The sequence below is a fragment of the Onychostoma macrolepis genome, chromosome 09 (genome assembly GCF_012432095.1).
Source record: "Onychostoma macrolepis isolate SWU-2019 chromosome 09, ASM1243209v1, whole genome shotgun sequence".
NCBI classification, from domain to species: Eukaryota; Metazoa; Chordata; class Actinopteri; order Cypriniformes; family Cyprinidae; genus Onychostoma; species Onychostoma macrolepis.
The window spans coordinates 9,389,463-9,406,083 of NC_081163.1; the positions used below are offsets into that span (position 1 = coordinate 9,389,463).

At 39.2% G+C, this 16,621-nt stretch overlaps 1 long non-coding RNA gene across 3 annotated transcripts; it reads left to right on the forward strand.

Moving 5' to 3' along the window:
• The first annotated feature begins 10,326 nt into the window (after positions 1-10,326).
• Positions 10,327-12,946, forward strand: LOC131547266 (uncharacterized). 3 transcript variants are annotated; one of them, XR_009272887.1, is made up of 4 exons: positions 10,327-10,451; positions 11,643-11,769; positions 11,872-11,930; positions 12,098-12,946. It is a non-coding gene; the product is annotated as an uncharacterized LOC131547266 (long non-coding RNA). The 3 variants fall into 3 exon arrangements; XR_009272885.1 differs by having other exon boundaries at positions 10,339-10,451; positions 11,580-11,769; XR_009272886.1 differs by having other exon boundaries at positions 10,360-10,730.
• The last annotated feature ends 3,675 nt before the right edge of the window (positions 12,947-16,621 follow it).

Below are 16,621 nucleotides of genomic sequence, written 5' to 3' on the forward strand. Positions count from 1 at the left end.
AAACTTCAACCAGCAACTGACTCCGCATCCTCAGCCAACGCCCAACCATTGGCTCCCCAAGACCTCACTTCAAAGACTACTGAACTTCCAGCCAATCACCAACTCGGGAGAACCCCTTTCCTGTAACGACGATGACAGAAGGGAATTCCTGTAACCAAAGGCAACGCAAGTAAAACAACTCCAGATTCTAACTGAACTGGTGCATTTAATATAAATGTTAGCCTCATTGAGAAACTCAATGCGAGGGTTAATTAAGTGATTGATGGTTTGTTCAGGTCTATGTGATAGCACATATTGCTATAAACTTGGGATTTCACATTCTCATTCTCTTAAACTCATCCTTTCTCTCTTTCTGCAACGTGTGAATGTGTGAATGCGTGTGTTCATGTTAGATTAGTTTATGTCTTAGGTTTATATAAGTTAATGTCTTAATCTGCCGATCTTGTTACTGTGCTTATTAATAGTGTTTTCACTATATTTTGGATGTTAATATCCAGTGCAGAATTAATGTTATACGGCTCGTTCAGTGAATCGCTGCCGACTCAGTGATCAGCCGCAAAACAGTGATTCTGTTCAAATTCCCTATAAAATCATAAATGATTCCCTTTGAGCTAAATTAAATTATATTTATGTATCAAACCCTACATAATATTGGTGGAGAATGCGGGCAGATTAATCTAAATTGTGAGCATAAACCAAGTTATTTAATCTTTTCCATTGCTGTGGATGAAAGATGAGACGCTTCTGAGCGAGACTAGGGTGTGTGTGTGTGTGACGTCAGCAGCGCGCGCCTGCTTGAATGAATGAACGCAGAGAAGGCTGTAACCTGAGTCCGCCTCTCCATTGTTCAACTCCAGTAAGTGAACTTAAAGTTAACATCTGAGATCGTACAATAAAAGGTCGAAATTGAGCGTATTCCTCTTTTCTGTAATGCCTTGTTTTATAGCTGAATTGATGTCCTGTGTGTTCCAGGTCATTCAATAGCTATACTCCTGAATCTCAGTCACTGTTAGTTGAACGGAGCTAAACTGCAATAATTAAAAGGTAAATAAATCGGTGGATAAAGAATAGTTCTGAGCGTGTTCCTCAATTCTATTTTATCAAAGTCTCATTATTCATAGTTTGATTTTCAGTGCGTGTTCCATTGTCAGATCATCTATGCTATAAGCTTGATAAAGTTAAAGTTAACTTTGAAAAACCTGCGAAGAAAACCTGTTGTGTTTACGTGTCCAGAGAAACTGGCACGGGCTTTATGATCCGATCACTGTTTCCTCACCTGCAGCACGAAGCAGCGATTCGAATAAAGTTTAATCAAACTCTGAACGAACTGAGAGTTTAAGCGCCACATCGCAGAACCAACTAAAATCGGTGTTGTTATTTGTACAGTGTTGAAATGCGCCGACATTTCATGTAACATGCTTAACTGTAATTGCAATGCAACGATTCACGTGCTAGTCCACTAGAGTTTGTTTTAGTTGCCACAGTTACTTGCATGACACAGAAGTCTTAACCTACTTCCGGAGCAACTCTGAACTGCGCACGCGCAGCACATTGATGCTATTGTAAACAAACCATCATACTGTTGCTAAGCACGGTTGATAGTGGTTGTGTTTACATTGAAGCCTATGCTAAAGCCATTAGCCTCAAAGGTTAGCAGTTAGCATTAGCATCCAGTGGTTGAATACAGTGTGTGTGTTTGAAAAGCTAAAGTGGTTTAACCCTTTAAACATCTAAACTAATACACTTGTTGGTCTTTCTCTTTCTTGTTTATCTAATTTCTCACTTCTTACCACTTATTTACATTTTACTAGAAAGGGAAATACTAGTTCACAATTATTAATTGTACCAAATTCAAATTTGTTTAAAACATTACATTTATTTGGAATCATTCAAATTTCCCTTCAGATCATGTCATATGATCATTACTTCTAGTATTCTCGTTTGGGCCTAATCATTTTAGGTACGAATAAGCCTTGAACTTGGAAAGTTTTAAACTTATTCTACCTAATTGATTTATTACCCATATCAATAGATTCTATTTAGACGTATACTCACTCATTACTTTATTGCGTGTTACCCCCTCATTCTTCCTGTTTTGGTTATACACTTAGCCACTATTTTTAGTTACTAAAACCAAAGAGTTCATCCTTTATTTAATTTAATTTTTGCTTATTTTACCCATTTATTACTTTTCAAGTTTACTTTGTCTTACCATTTTCTTTCCTCTGTGTATCCTAGCTTGGGAACGACAAACCTGAGCCTTAATAGGAGACATTGTTATCCCTCACTACGAGTTCAAATAAATTAGAGAGACAAATCTCTTTCACCCGAAATTTATTTATTTGTTATTAGTTGTGCAGCAACTGAAAATAACACTCTACTCGTAGTTGGGCATAACAGCTTGCTAGTGGACCCGATCCACTTAATCTACTGTCTCCTTCCTTTCTCTCCTGCTTTCTTTCCTCTTCACTTTTCACATTTGTAGGGACCTGTAAGAACCATCAATCGATTCTAAGTGAATGAAATACACAATCCTGTCAAAAGGCGAATCATCCTTAAGAATTTGATTGTAATCAAACCCTCTTTCGTTCTTCCTAGCCTTCCCACATTTGAAAACGCAATCCAAATTTTAACATCTCATCCAACGCTGAGATCAATTTAATAGAGATAAGTTTTGGGCAACCGTTGCCGTCGCAGCCTCCCTGGTGAGCGGTCCACCTGTAAGGTGTATGTTGTCAATCCTGTCAGACTAAGAAAGAGATATCAGAATTATTATTATATTCGTTTGTCTAAAACAGAGATTTAATAATATTGTTTGCCTCCTTGATAACATTTAATTGAGAAAAAAAAAAGAAAAGAATTTTCCTCATTTGAGAAAAAAAAAAAAAGGAATTGTTTCTTTTAATTGAATTTGTTTTTCACCTTTTTCTCTCTTTTCCCTCTTCCTCATTAGAAGTGACGAAGTCTTCACATCTCTAGTCTACCTAGATACCCTGAGACCAACACAGTCATCACCACACTATACTAGTGGTTCAAAATCACTGACACAACACTTAGTTGTCCCACCACACGTAGGCTTCTACTCCACACAGATCTGTGTCAGTCTCTCTTCTCCCCAGCGTGCTAACATGCCGCAGACTGCATCCCCCTTTGCCCAAGGGGAAGATGGGAACACTTGGCTGAGAGGCATGACAGACAGCCTCACCCCAAGACCCTTGTACTGTTATTATTTTTAATAATAATCCTAATTCTGAGAAGATTTCTGACACAAGATTCGAGCCAGAACACCAACCACGAGGAGCTAGTCAAAATCACCAGCTCCCTAAGCTATGCCTTCACAACCCAGCTGAAGCTCAGCGACAAGCACATCACCCATCTTCAAGAGGAGCTGACATGTGCTCAACGCCGCATAGACAAGCTGGAAGTGAAAGTTCAAGATCAACTCAAAGCACCCAACGAGAGGGAGCAGGAAACAACGGAACAAGTTAAGGAGCTCCAAGCAGCCCTGACAGCAGCTCAGCTCGACCAAAAACATGCAAAAGCTGCCCAGAAAGACCTGGTAAACAGACTCCAGTATGCCGAACAGCTGCTAGAGAAAGCCAAGAATGACATCAGCAACAAGAATGCTGAAATCAGTACCTTGAAAGACCACCTTGAAAGGTACAGAACTGAAATGGACAATCTGACCCAACAACTAGACGATACCAACTATGAGCTCTATATGGTCAGAAAAGAACTCAAACATGCTTATGAGCAGAAACAAGAGCCAAGGCAAGAGAAACATCTCTCAGCCTCACCACTGCTGAGCAGAGCAGAGTCCTACGTCCAAGAACTGGTACGCAACGAAAGAAGCGAAGGGCCACAACCCAAAACCTCACCTGCCTTCGCCACAGAACTCTTTCCTGTCAACGAAAGAAAACCTCCCATCCAAGCAGACATTGGAGCTGCACTTGGGATGACCGTCAAAGACCTCGACAAGCTGTCTAAAAACATCAGCAAGTTCAACCCGAACTCCACAGAGGGCCACACCATCGAGGCTCATCTGCAAGATATCGACTTTTATCTAGAAATGAGACCTCATGTGACTGACAGAGACAGGTTGTACCTCCTTAGAGCAACGTCCGGTCCCGAGGTACGAAACTTCCTAGATCGACAGCCCAGTCGAACGAAGTCAGACTACCAGCTATTTTGTGAGGTCCTGATTAAAGAATTTACAGATCCAGAGTCCGAACATGGACTGTTAACTGCCTTGGAAACCAAACAAGGTCGACAAGAGACTCCACAAGCTTACTACAACCGACTCCGGCAAGCTTACTTTGGTGCACACCACGAACCTGACCTTGAAGAGGATGTGAACTTCAAAAGCCTCTTCCTAAAAAATCTGCACCCTGGAGTCAGTCACCATCTAGGCGTCATGGCCTGTCCGCGCTCCATGACCATCCAACAGTTGCGTGACCTAACACAGAAGGCCTACAACAAGCAGAAGATGGCCTCAAAGAAAGGTAACAAAACCTCCACACTCTTGAACTCTGTCACCAAAGACTCTAGCCTTGCACTGGACGACGCCCAGTTGCATCACAACACCAGAGTTTTCCATCAAGAGCACGGAGAACGTGACCCCCATGTCCACGACAGCTATCAGCCCAACCGCTGGAAAAATCCATGGGACAAGCCACGCTTCTCAAGAAACCCAAAAGATCAGACATCCAAAAGTAATCGCCTGACTCATCCAAGAGTAACTCGTGTGGGTAAGCGACAACGAAACCCACCTCAGCACCACTCAGACATGCACAGTGCTGAGTACGCACAAGAACAAGACAGCTTACTGTAATAATTTGTAAGGTTTTATCCTTCATTTATAAATTTTAGCTTTAGGGAACCAAATCGTAGAAATTCGGTTTTGATCTGATTAATTGATATTAATCAAAATTGTATAATTTATACCTTATTAACAACTCGTCCCGCGAGTATTAATACGTATAATTCAGCAATGCTTCTTATTGTTGATAAGAATACAGGATTTATTGGGAAATTTGCCTGAGCAACAGGTAACACGATCTATGGCAAATAGTTTAACGATTTGAAAATCAAGGCACCAGACTATTCATTAAAAATGAATCGAGCGTTTATTTACTATTCTAAGGCACAATACAAATAACCAAAACACATACACACACACATACACATATTATGGCAAGATCAAAGCAGTTTGAAGGAATTCTATTCTCTTTTCTTGAGAATTAAGGACGACCTTATGGGGACGTCACAAACGGAAGACTCAGTTATTGTTATCTTTTAACGATTCATTCAATTCAACCAGTTGCAGCGAGTAAGAGATTTGTTTGTTTACTTATCGTGCGTGGGAGTTTGAAGTTGAATTGAAGGCTGTACTTCTTGAAGGGTTACTGGGGGGGAACCCAGGACTTTTCCTGCTGACGTGTTGTTGTCGCGTGACGTCACTCGGGATTCCTCCTTTGGATTTGATGGCTTCCTGGTAGCGCGCGAATAGCGAGTTTGAAGATCTTACGCCGCAACTTTGCAAGTTTTTCTTTGGTCAGACGTGGCCAGGGTGTCGAAGTCTTTTGATGATCAGCCAGATGTTTCGCAGCACGATCGAGGGGCAACGCCCAGACTTTCAGCCAAGTCTCTTGCAAGTTCACCAGTTGTTCACCCCGTTCTTTGTTCTGAGCTTCTGTTCAAAGTTGGGGTGTCTGTTTTATCGGACAGAATTAAGTCCATCCTAGTCACTGTCTGACCCAATCACATTGTCTCTGTAGGGAGGAGCCAGGCTCCACACGACTCAAACTTCGTGCATACATTATCTGCTCATAAATATGTCACCTAAGCCACAATATCCTAGCAGATTTCTACAAAGTGTTATAATCATACCTTATGAAGATAAAAGTCAACATTCATCTATTTCAATGTACTGGACTCATCATAACGTGAAATTTAATACCAAACATGAGATAGTTATATATTGAATACCTATAATTTTACCTACTAACTGGTTTAAGTCACAGATTAAAATATCCTAAGTTCTGATAACTACAGTCAGATATATGAAACATAAAATACCACATTCGTATATGTACTGTCTCTTGGATATATTGCTTTTAATAGCAGCAGTCTTTTCCGTCTCTGTGTGACTAGAGTTTCTTTGTGGTCCGAGCACAAGAGACGGCATCGTCTTGGAATGCAACTTGAAAAAGGGGGGTTTGCTCTGGGGTCACCAGGATGTCTGTGCTGTAGGTTTGTTCAAGTCTGGTTAACATATATCTGTCTTTCCTTGTTGATACCATCATTGAATTATGGTCAAAAAGCAGTCGGGATTTAGGGAGGGCCTGGTCTGGAACATATCCAGATCCCACGTGCTTTGTACTGTCTGTTTATTTGACTTTATTTATGGTAAACTGGTCAAGACCAACATTGAAACTCCTGTGCTTCAAAGAATGGCCAGATGTTCTCCTCCCAGCTTCATGAGATGATAAGGAGAACAGACAGGAAACTTAGTCAGATACCTGGGCGTTGGGTTGGTCATTTGTAACTTTTACGAGCTGATGAAGTTAGATTAGTTTCCAGTGGAATGTGACTTAAGTTACCCATGTGTGTGCGTTCTTTTCGACCAGGTTCTACATTACCATCAGAAGACATGGAACAAGTCATGAAACAACTGAAAGAGTTCCTTCAAGATAAGCTGAACACGGATGACTACAAAATTGAGTCTTGCTCGCTGTGACCAGCGACAGAACGGAAGGCCGGTGATCACATGGTACACCACCATCTCAGAGACGACAAGCACCTGTTCAACAACCACCCAGAATGAGCAAGTCTCTCACGGCCAACTGTTGATGTACCAGAGAACATCACCTCAGTCACCCAGCACTCACTAACAAACTGCTAAATGAACTCCAACTCCAAGAACCACATTCTTGTCTGTGCAACAGCAACCACCAAAGCACAGAAGGTCAGAAAGTCTGCCACATCCAGAAGGCAGCACAAGAGGAATGCAACATAGGAGACGAAGTTTGCATCCCAGCTTCACACAGCCATTCCAAACTACCTCAGACTGTCTGCTAAAGCGCTTCCTGCCTTTCTGGACTGACCCCTATTAGATCATGGACACGCCCTCATCCAAGCCAAGGATGCAGAGAGCCCGTCTTCACTGACATACCCGAAAAGGGGGGAGACAACACAGACTGAAACAGATCTGACCACACCTACACTACACCATTAACACACACAACATTACCTACACCCAGAGGTAACCACATCTACTGATAACACATTTATCATTAGAATATCCAAATTTTAGCATAACATAAAGTTACATACACCACCATGAAGGAGCATGCAGCTATCCTCACCATAGTTAGAACACCTGACACTAAGTTAAGGTACATGACTCCCTAGCTGCACATGACATCCTAGCTCAACAGTAGTTGCAAACCATGCTAGGAAAACTCACAGCAGCTTTGTTTTGTTTTGTTCTTCTTTTACCTATCCTTTTCCTTCCCCTCTTTCTTTAGTAGGTGAAACACCTAGACTGCAAGGGTCTGATATTAGGATTGACTCACCACACCTAATATCCGCAAACCACTCTAAACCGAATGGAAGCCAGAGAGCTCCATGCACGATAGGTCAATTCATTTTACCACAAATAATGTCACCAGAAACTAAAGGTGAACACTCTTAAGTTAAAACAACTTAGAAGAAACAAACAAATCTAATCACAAAATTTGATCGAAGAATCAATGTACTAAACTAAATTAGAACAACAATTTCCAAAATTGAACTAAAAACTATTCAGTTTACCGAACTAGATTGACCAATTGAATATAACCGCCTGTACCCGAATAACCTGATGCCCTGCACCAGTACAGTAACTATCATGGAGGTGTTGTCTTGTTGTTTGCTGTGTTTGTGTCTGCTTCTTCTGCCTCTGTTTATCCAGTGCTTGCCGATGTCTCCAACTCGACACATCGCCAATCAAGGGGGGTATGTAGCATCAGAACGAGTCAGACAAAACTAAGATTCAATCAGAACATCGAAACACGAGGAGCTGAAATTCCAGAAGAGGCCCAAGAAAACAGGACATTATAAATCACATTCCTAAGCGCCATGAGTCTGGAGCAAGCCTTACCAAGAAGCCTCTTTCACAGAACAGCTTGCAACATTAAGACAAAAGAACACTTTGATAAGTCCAACGCAGGAACGAGATCGTCAAATTTGGGGTAAATAGTCAAGATTAATGGTCAAAGAGATGGCCATCACATGTGTTCCACAAGAGAAATCACGAGCTTCTTTAGATTGACTTTTCCCCCACCCACAAGACAAAGGCTGAGACTGAAATTCCTTTGTCCAAAGAACATGTCTTTTGGTCTCCACAGAACTATACAGAGACTTTCTTTTTCACATGCATATAAAATCAGCCTAGAAGGACATTTCTAGGCATAACACTATATTATGTATGTAACCCACACATTAGACTATCATGTTTTAAGCACATATTATGTATCACCAACTCGGGAAAGCCCCTTTCCTGTAACGACGATGACAGAAGGGAATTCCTGTAACCAAAGGCAACGCAAGTAAAACAACTCCAGATTCTAACTGAACTGGTGCATTTAATATAAATGTTAGCCTCATTGAGAAACTCAATGCGAGGGTTAATTAAGTGATTGATGGTTTGTTCAGGTCTATGTGATAGCACATATTGCTATAAACTTGGGATTTCACATTCTCATTCTCTTAAACTCATCCTTTCTCTCTTTCTGCAACGTGTGAATGTGTGAATGCGTGTGCTCATGTTAGATTAGTTTATGTCTTAGGTTTATATAAATAAAGTCTTATTTATATTGAAAAGAGAAGTATCTTGTGTTTTGTGCTTACAAGTTAATGTCTTAATCTGCCGATCTTGTTACTGTGCTTATTAATAGTGTTTTCACTATATTTTGGATTTTAATATCCAGTGCAGAATTAATGTTATACGGCTCGTTCAGTGAATCGCTGCCGACTCAGTGATCAGCCGCAAAACAGTGATTCTGTTCAAATTCCCTGTAAAATCATAAATGATTCCCTTTGAGCTAAATTAAATTATATTTATGTATCAAACCCTACAATGCGCACGTCGAAAATCGCCCGATCGGCAGAAATGACTTGATCACACAATTTTTAAAAGGAGCTAGAAGGCTGAACCCTCCTCGCCCTTCCACGCTACCGACTTGGGACTTGGCACTTGTGCTTGACGCTCTCACGGGACCCCCGTTCGAGCCCATACAATCAGCGAGCTGGCAAGTGTTCTCTCTCAAGACAGCGCTCCTGCTTGCGCTGGCCTCTGTTAAGCGAGTTTAAAACACCGCTTGGAGATGGCTCAGCTGTGACTGTTTGAAACTATTTTCGTTGAAGAAATAGAGCAAAATCAGCCAATATTGTTAAAGTCATACAATGTATGTCACTTAATATTAACTTATTGTTTATTGACCTGTTGTATTCATTTAATATCACATTTGCAAACTCCCTTTGCAAACTCCCTGAATAACCTTTAAAAGCTGTCACTCACTTCAGTTCATCGCGATCTCACAAAGCTCCATTAATAATCAAGGAAACTCTCTACACTGCACAACAAATCTCTTACACCCTGTCTACACTTTGTTTGTTATTTATAACGAGAGGATTTGTGAGCTTGCATAACTCAGCAATGAAAAAAACTCCAGTATTTCGATCAGTGAGTGGATTCTGAATAACATTGCATTCAAGGAATCAACATATGTCTGCGATACATTACTCAACACTGAAAAAAGACGTAAGTAGACATTTTTGAAGCTCCCCTGAGCTCAAATACAATATGCTGATCGGGTTAGTCGCACAGGTGCTCCTAAATATTTTTTGATAGTCGCACGTTCTTTTCAGTCGCAAATGTGACTAAAATGGTCGTAGAGCCCTGGCTATGTGTCATGATATTTTCTCTTTTTTTTAATTTAGGTTTCGCACAACCGCGATGCTTCCTATCCACTCTCACAAGGAGGAGGGGGCAAAGCTGTGACTTGACCCAATCGCAATTCTTTGGGCTATGTTGTATCATTAACTGTTCATTTTGTATGTATCTGCATCTCTTCCAGCAAAATAATATATTTACAAAACATGAAAAATATTTTAAAGGTCTAGTCATTATCTTAATCACTTTGTGCCCCCCTATTGGCTGGTGCCCCAGGGCACTTGCCCAATCCCGTCTATGGATAATCCGGCCCTGGGTCACATATGTGAAAGCGCCGAAGCCGCCGCCATTTCACATTCTCTGTTTCACCGGAGTTAACTCCGCCCCTGGTGTGACGCCCTCTTGACTTTTACATGGTTTTGACTAGGTCCTGTAGACCTGAGCTGTGCTAACCAAGAGCGCCAATATCATTGCCGCTCTCATTACGGCTCCGAATGTGAAATTTGACATACAGGTGAGCCAGGCTCCATTGCCGTGACACGGCAGGATTTTATACGTTCCCATAGCAATGTAGAGTGACCAATAATATAAACGTGCCCAACCTGATCATGTCTAAAAGGTGTTTTGCCAAACAGATTCATTTAAAATAATTCGTTTTTGTCACTTGTCATGTTCTGAGCTGAATTAGTAGGCTATCTGAGATTTGAAGGTTGAATGTGGTATGGGGAAAATTTAAAGGATGTACGGCTGTAAAATATGAAGAGATCCTGTTGAACAAAGTCTATTTTTAGGGGTAAGAATTTCACTTCACCCTCTCAATTTAACACAGAATAGCTTCTTGTTCATTTATGAACATAAAACTGAACTTTGATTTTTTGTGATTTTTAATTTGTGTTCTAAAAATTGACAACAACTAATCAACTAAAGGCCTAACTCAACTGATGGAGGCCACAACTGCATCTGACATCACAGTCAGTAACTGAATAAATTAATTAATCCTGAGTATATGAATTAGTAACTTATTAATGTAACAAGCAAATGGTGTTCTAACTGTACTCAGTCTAGTCTTTACAGTACATCTTAGAAAAGGTTCATGAAAGAACCTTTAATATTTTCTTGGAACCTTCTACCACAACAAATGTTCTAAAAATAACTGCCAAATAACCAGTGGATCATTATAAAACCTTTAAGTTCAACTTTGAACCTTTTTGATAGCTAGAAGTTCATATTTGCACTTTAAAGTTCTTTTTTGAACTCTAAAGTTTCAATCACTTCTAAGAGTGTACATCAGACTGTGATTGAAAACTTTTCTCTCAACTGCTGCATTTTTGTTAGAAAGAAATCCACCATTAAAATGTTTTTAACTTCAAACCCTCAAACTTTAAAACTTAAACTCATAATATTGCTTTTTCCAGTTAAAAAAGTCACCTTGTCTGAATCAGGAGAGCAATATGCACAGATCAAGCACTGTTTACAAGTACAAACAGTCCAAAACTGTTCTAAACAAATATATTGGTGGATTTTGATGTGAGTGGACAACAGGGAATGGACTTTTTCACTAGAGGAAACTTTATTATGGATTATGGATTTGTATTTCGTCCAGAAGTTAAAAATGATGGACTTGTTGCTTACAAACTCACAGATTTTCACTTCACAAGACATTTAATTGATGGACTGGAGTCATGTCGTTTACTGCTTTTATCAGCTGTTTGTACTCTCATTCTGACGGCACCCATTCACTGCAATGGTTCCATTGGTGTGCAAGTGATATAATGCTAAATTTCTTCTTCTGATGATGAAAGAAACTCATCTACATCTTGGATGGCTCGAGGGTGAGTAAATTTTCATCAAATTTTCATTTTTGAGTGAACTATTCCTTAAAAGCCACATGGGACATTTATAGCCTCACTGTCTTATTTCCTTTGTAAACACAGGATGCTCACAGTGATAATCAGTGCACTGTTGGATAATGCATATCCTGTCAGACAAGTCTGTAAGTGATTGCTCCAGAATTTAGCATAATTTTCCATAAGAATTCTTTTATAAGTTTGCAAATGTAATCTCACAGTATGACCTTTTCAAAGATGTCGTGCTAGTATGTGGTGACTGGCGATCCCAGTGAATGCAAGGATAAAAACAAAGTTTTATATTGTCTTTTAGGCTTTTGCTTGTTGGAGTGAAACTTTCCAGACGCTGGCTGACGGAGAAGGTCAAGAAAGTTGCTAAATACTGCAGCTGATCAAAGGCTAATGTCTCTCCTCGTCTCTCTCCTTATTGTCACCGCTGTTCAGAGGTTGGCCTTTCTCTTTGCTGGTCCACATGCATCTAGTCTTTACTCTGTCTCCAGGAATACAGCTTTTGTAGAGAACAAGGCTCATTTGTCAAACACTGTTAGCGGCTCCCTGGCAAATGTTTTACCCTTTTATCTTTGTTCAAAAGGAGATTTGCTGTCGCACTTCCATATTTAAGCTGTCATGGCGTTCCTTTTTTTGTAGCCTGCACTTTGTGAGCCAAGTTTAAACAAGAGTGGTGGCTTAGAAAAATAAGAAAGCAATTTGCTGTTCCAACAAATGGCTGAATTACGAAGATCCACACTGCAGGCGTGTACAACGCTTTGAAGTGTCAGGGAATTGACAATGCTCTCTAGAGTGTTGCCCTTTTTTCTGCTCGCCTTTTTTCCTCTGTTGAGAGAGTTTGTAGCATCTCAAGTGATAATCCAGCTCCACGCCATTGTATGAATCTCTAATGACCCAAGGATGTTCTTTGTTAGCAGTCTATGCTAGCTGTATTGATGCTGCAGTATTTATTTAAAGCCTGTTAACCACTGGAGACATTTTTATTGATGTTTACAATTACTGCCATTCAGTTATTAGTTATTTGTTGTGAGGATTGTGCTGTTTAACATTGCCGTCAGGGTACATTCAAATATTGTTAAAGCCTCAAAGTAAATGGCAACATTTCCTTTAGTGTTTCAAATAATACAATTAAAATATTAAATAAAAAACCTATCAGCAGAATATGACATTTCTGTCATTTAATTTAGCAAAGCAGTGCTTTATGCAATGCTCTATTTGCATAATTTAAATTCATTTTTTTGTACCGAATTGTCTAATATGTTAATTGAAAAAGCTTAATGTGTTAGAACAGAACTAAGAACCTTTTTAGTCATACTTGATGTCAAGTCATATTCAGTCTTAAGTGAATGTCTATAAGGTACTCGTTGTAAGGAGATTCTTTGTACAGTTAAAATACACACACACACACACACACACACACACACACACACACACACACATATATATATATATATATATATATATATATATATATATATATATATATATATATATATATATAGTATTGATGCTGTATTGATATATCAATATCTCTCTCTCTCTCTCTCTCTCTCTCTCTCTATAGTTCTCATATGAAACACAGTTGGTTGGCAAAAATATAATATGTTCAATATCAGGATAATGCCTTGCAGCAGAATTTAATTAAAATAATAACACTAGCAGAGATGGTTATATCTCAGAATCTACCTTTTTATCCCTCTTATCTGTCTTGTCTTATATATGTTGGCAGCTATGAAGATATCAGCCATGACAGCTTCTGATACTATAAGTGTGTTTCAAATGAGTTTTCACCATAGACTGTATAAAAACAGGTTTTCACACATTTGGGGATTATAACAGATGTCATACATGTGGGGATTTTACCATGTGCGTTTTCAAACAAATGTAGAAACATCTCTCATGACATGTTACTTCTGATTGAGCACAGTAATGGTATAGAGGTAGACAGTATAAATTAGGGCTGTCAATTTAATGCATTTATTAATATAAATTATGACAAATTATGATAATGATAATCCTTCGTGAAAAATGATAAATAAATTAAAGTATGCAAAGTATGCAATTTATTATGCCCTGTAACTTTTACATGAACTAACTTTTTTTTCTTCTGCAAATGTTGCAGAATATAACTAATTGGGAATGATTTATTAGCATATCATGTCATTATGTGATTCAAATGAACAGCTCTGATAAAAATGCTTTTAACTTTGTGAAGCATGGAGCTATAATGTTGACCTGGTAATTTTGTATTTAACTACCTAGCATCTGTTGTCTGCTGAGGCAAACACATCACTAGTACTGGACCAAAGGTAATAAAGGCACAAACTACACAGAACATTTATCAACAGCCCCCAGGAGCACCACAAATGAAGATGGTAACACCTACAGCACCACAACAGAGAATTAGAAACAATGCATTGTTCACCTGTACAGTTATTTGATCAATTACGACCCTAAGTGTGACCTGTAGAGTGCCGACTTCCGTCAGCTGGTACGCTTCATATCTGAAAACTGCTCCCAGAGTTATACATAAAAAAAATATGCAAGTCATGAGTCAATCTTAAACATTTATTAGAATGCACATGATAATCAATTGTAAAGTATTAGAGCTCCAAGTATAAATGAACACTCTTTTACCAGAAAAAATGAGTCATAACAGAACATGGCTACTGAAAAAGTACCACTCAAGGAAAAATTAACCTTTTAGTGGTGCTTTACCAAAGACATCAACAAAGACATAAATTAAGAAAAACAGCCAGTATTACTTTGAAAAACGTTAGTGTTTTAAGAGACTGTTGCTGCATCCAAAAGCACTCTTCTGTTTTCTGAAGCCATATGTTGCTTTGTTTCAAACAGACCACAATTATTTTGTTTATTCCCCTCAAGGCTCTTAACTGCTGCAACCGAATGAGTCAGTGAGTTCAGCTCGAGAACTGGATCTGTCAAATTCCTGAATGAATCATTCAAACTGGGTTTGTGAACTGGATGCAGTGATTCAGTCAAAAGAGTCGACCCAAAAGAACAATTTGTTAGAGAATCAGGTATCGCTTCTTATTTTTCAGTGAATAACAGCTGTAATTCAAATTTATTTCACACATACTGTAGCTGGTTTCAGAAGACTTGGAATACATGTATGACTTTTATAATACTTTTTGAAGTCCGAGTCCCCATTCACTGTGGCATTAACTGAGTGGAAAAGAGCATCTAACTCAGACTTCAGAATTGTGTGAACAGGAAGAAAGAAAGTCTTACGGGTGAGAAAATTATGATTTTTTAATGTTTTTTTGAGTGAATTCTTTTAATACATTACCCGACTGACCACTTAGAGACATGGAGAGTCTGCAATCTTCCTATGAGAATACAGCTGAATGATGGTGTTTTTTATGAGAGTATTGTGCTTAGTCAAAGTTACCCATAGATGAAACACAGCTGAAGAGATATTGTATGACCTTGATCCTCACTGCACTGTTTTTATCTGGATGTTTCTTATTTCATGAGGCACATTCTCTAAAAACCTCTCCTGAATCTCAATGAGTTGTTGATAGAGTTTTGAGATCAGGATCAGTTCCCGGTCAAGGCTAAAAGAGAAAGACAAATCAAAATGGAAAGGGAAAGTAAACCTGTGGAAAAAAAGTTGACCACCAAATAGCACCTATGGCATTTCAAGGTGCGAAATGAGGAAATAACGCACGTTTCTTCGGTTTCCTTAAAAACTGCAGGGGAACGTGCAAATTGACCTGGCTCCCAGCGGAAATGACTTGCCTCCTGAGCCTCCTTTGCAACTGTGCTTGTCACGGAGACAGAGCAATGGGAAATGCCGGTGTCAAAAGTCCGGTGTTTTAGCTTGTCCACGCTGACAGGCAAGGAAATGGAGTGCTACCTGACCCGCATGTGAATCCAGCCAAGCCCTCATCTGTGGGGGCCATTGGTAAACACGCCTTTCCTCTGTCAATCAGCCCACTGTCCTCTCTATTCTTCCTGTCAGATTAACACAGCAATATCCCCCCTGTCAGGTGTCCACCCAGATAACGCCTCTAACAGCCACTGAATTCATTTTTCATACAGACATTGTCTGTAAACCCCTGCCCCCCCATCCCACAATGCACACAAAACGTGATCACACAAACACACACTCGCCATTGTGATTGGCAGGGCCTCTGCAGAAATTATTTCACAGATAAATAAATTCAGGACACTGTTTGGGATGTTGCCATCAGCAAAGATATGAAAGAACTGTTAAGAATGAACCATAAAAAATAATGTTTTTGTGACTTACAGGCTTACACAGTTTTACTGCTGAACGTCAAAGGAATAGTTTACCCAAACTAGTTGTTCCAAACCGGTATGATATGGAACGTGACACAGTAGTGTGCAAATTTTTAGTGACTGCAAACTACACTACCATTCAAAAGTTTTAGGTTGGTAAGATTTTTTTGCCTCACCAAGGCAGCATTTATTTGATCAAAAATACAGTAAAACACACTGTAAAAATGTTTTTTGATTTTAACGGTAAAAAACTGTGAAAAAGCTATGGTAGAAACCTGTTAAATGGTTAACGGTAAGTTCCCCTAATATATACGGTGAAAAACTGTAATAGACATTTCAGACCATTTTACGGTGAAATACTGCTTTTGGAAGTGAAAAAGAATTGACGTTCCCAGAATTCCCTGCGTTACATTTCAAATTTTGTTTGAATTTGATGTTTTTCTTTGAAATAACTAGGTTTCTTCTTAGTTTTTTCTTATCAGTTATGTTTATTAGGGTTGTATGTTACATCTAATGTTGTTAAATTAATGTTTATTGCATATTTCAGTTTAATGAGTCTCAC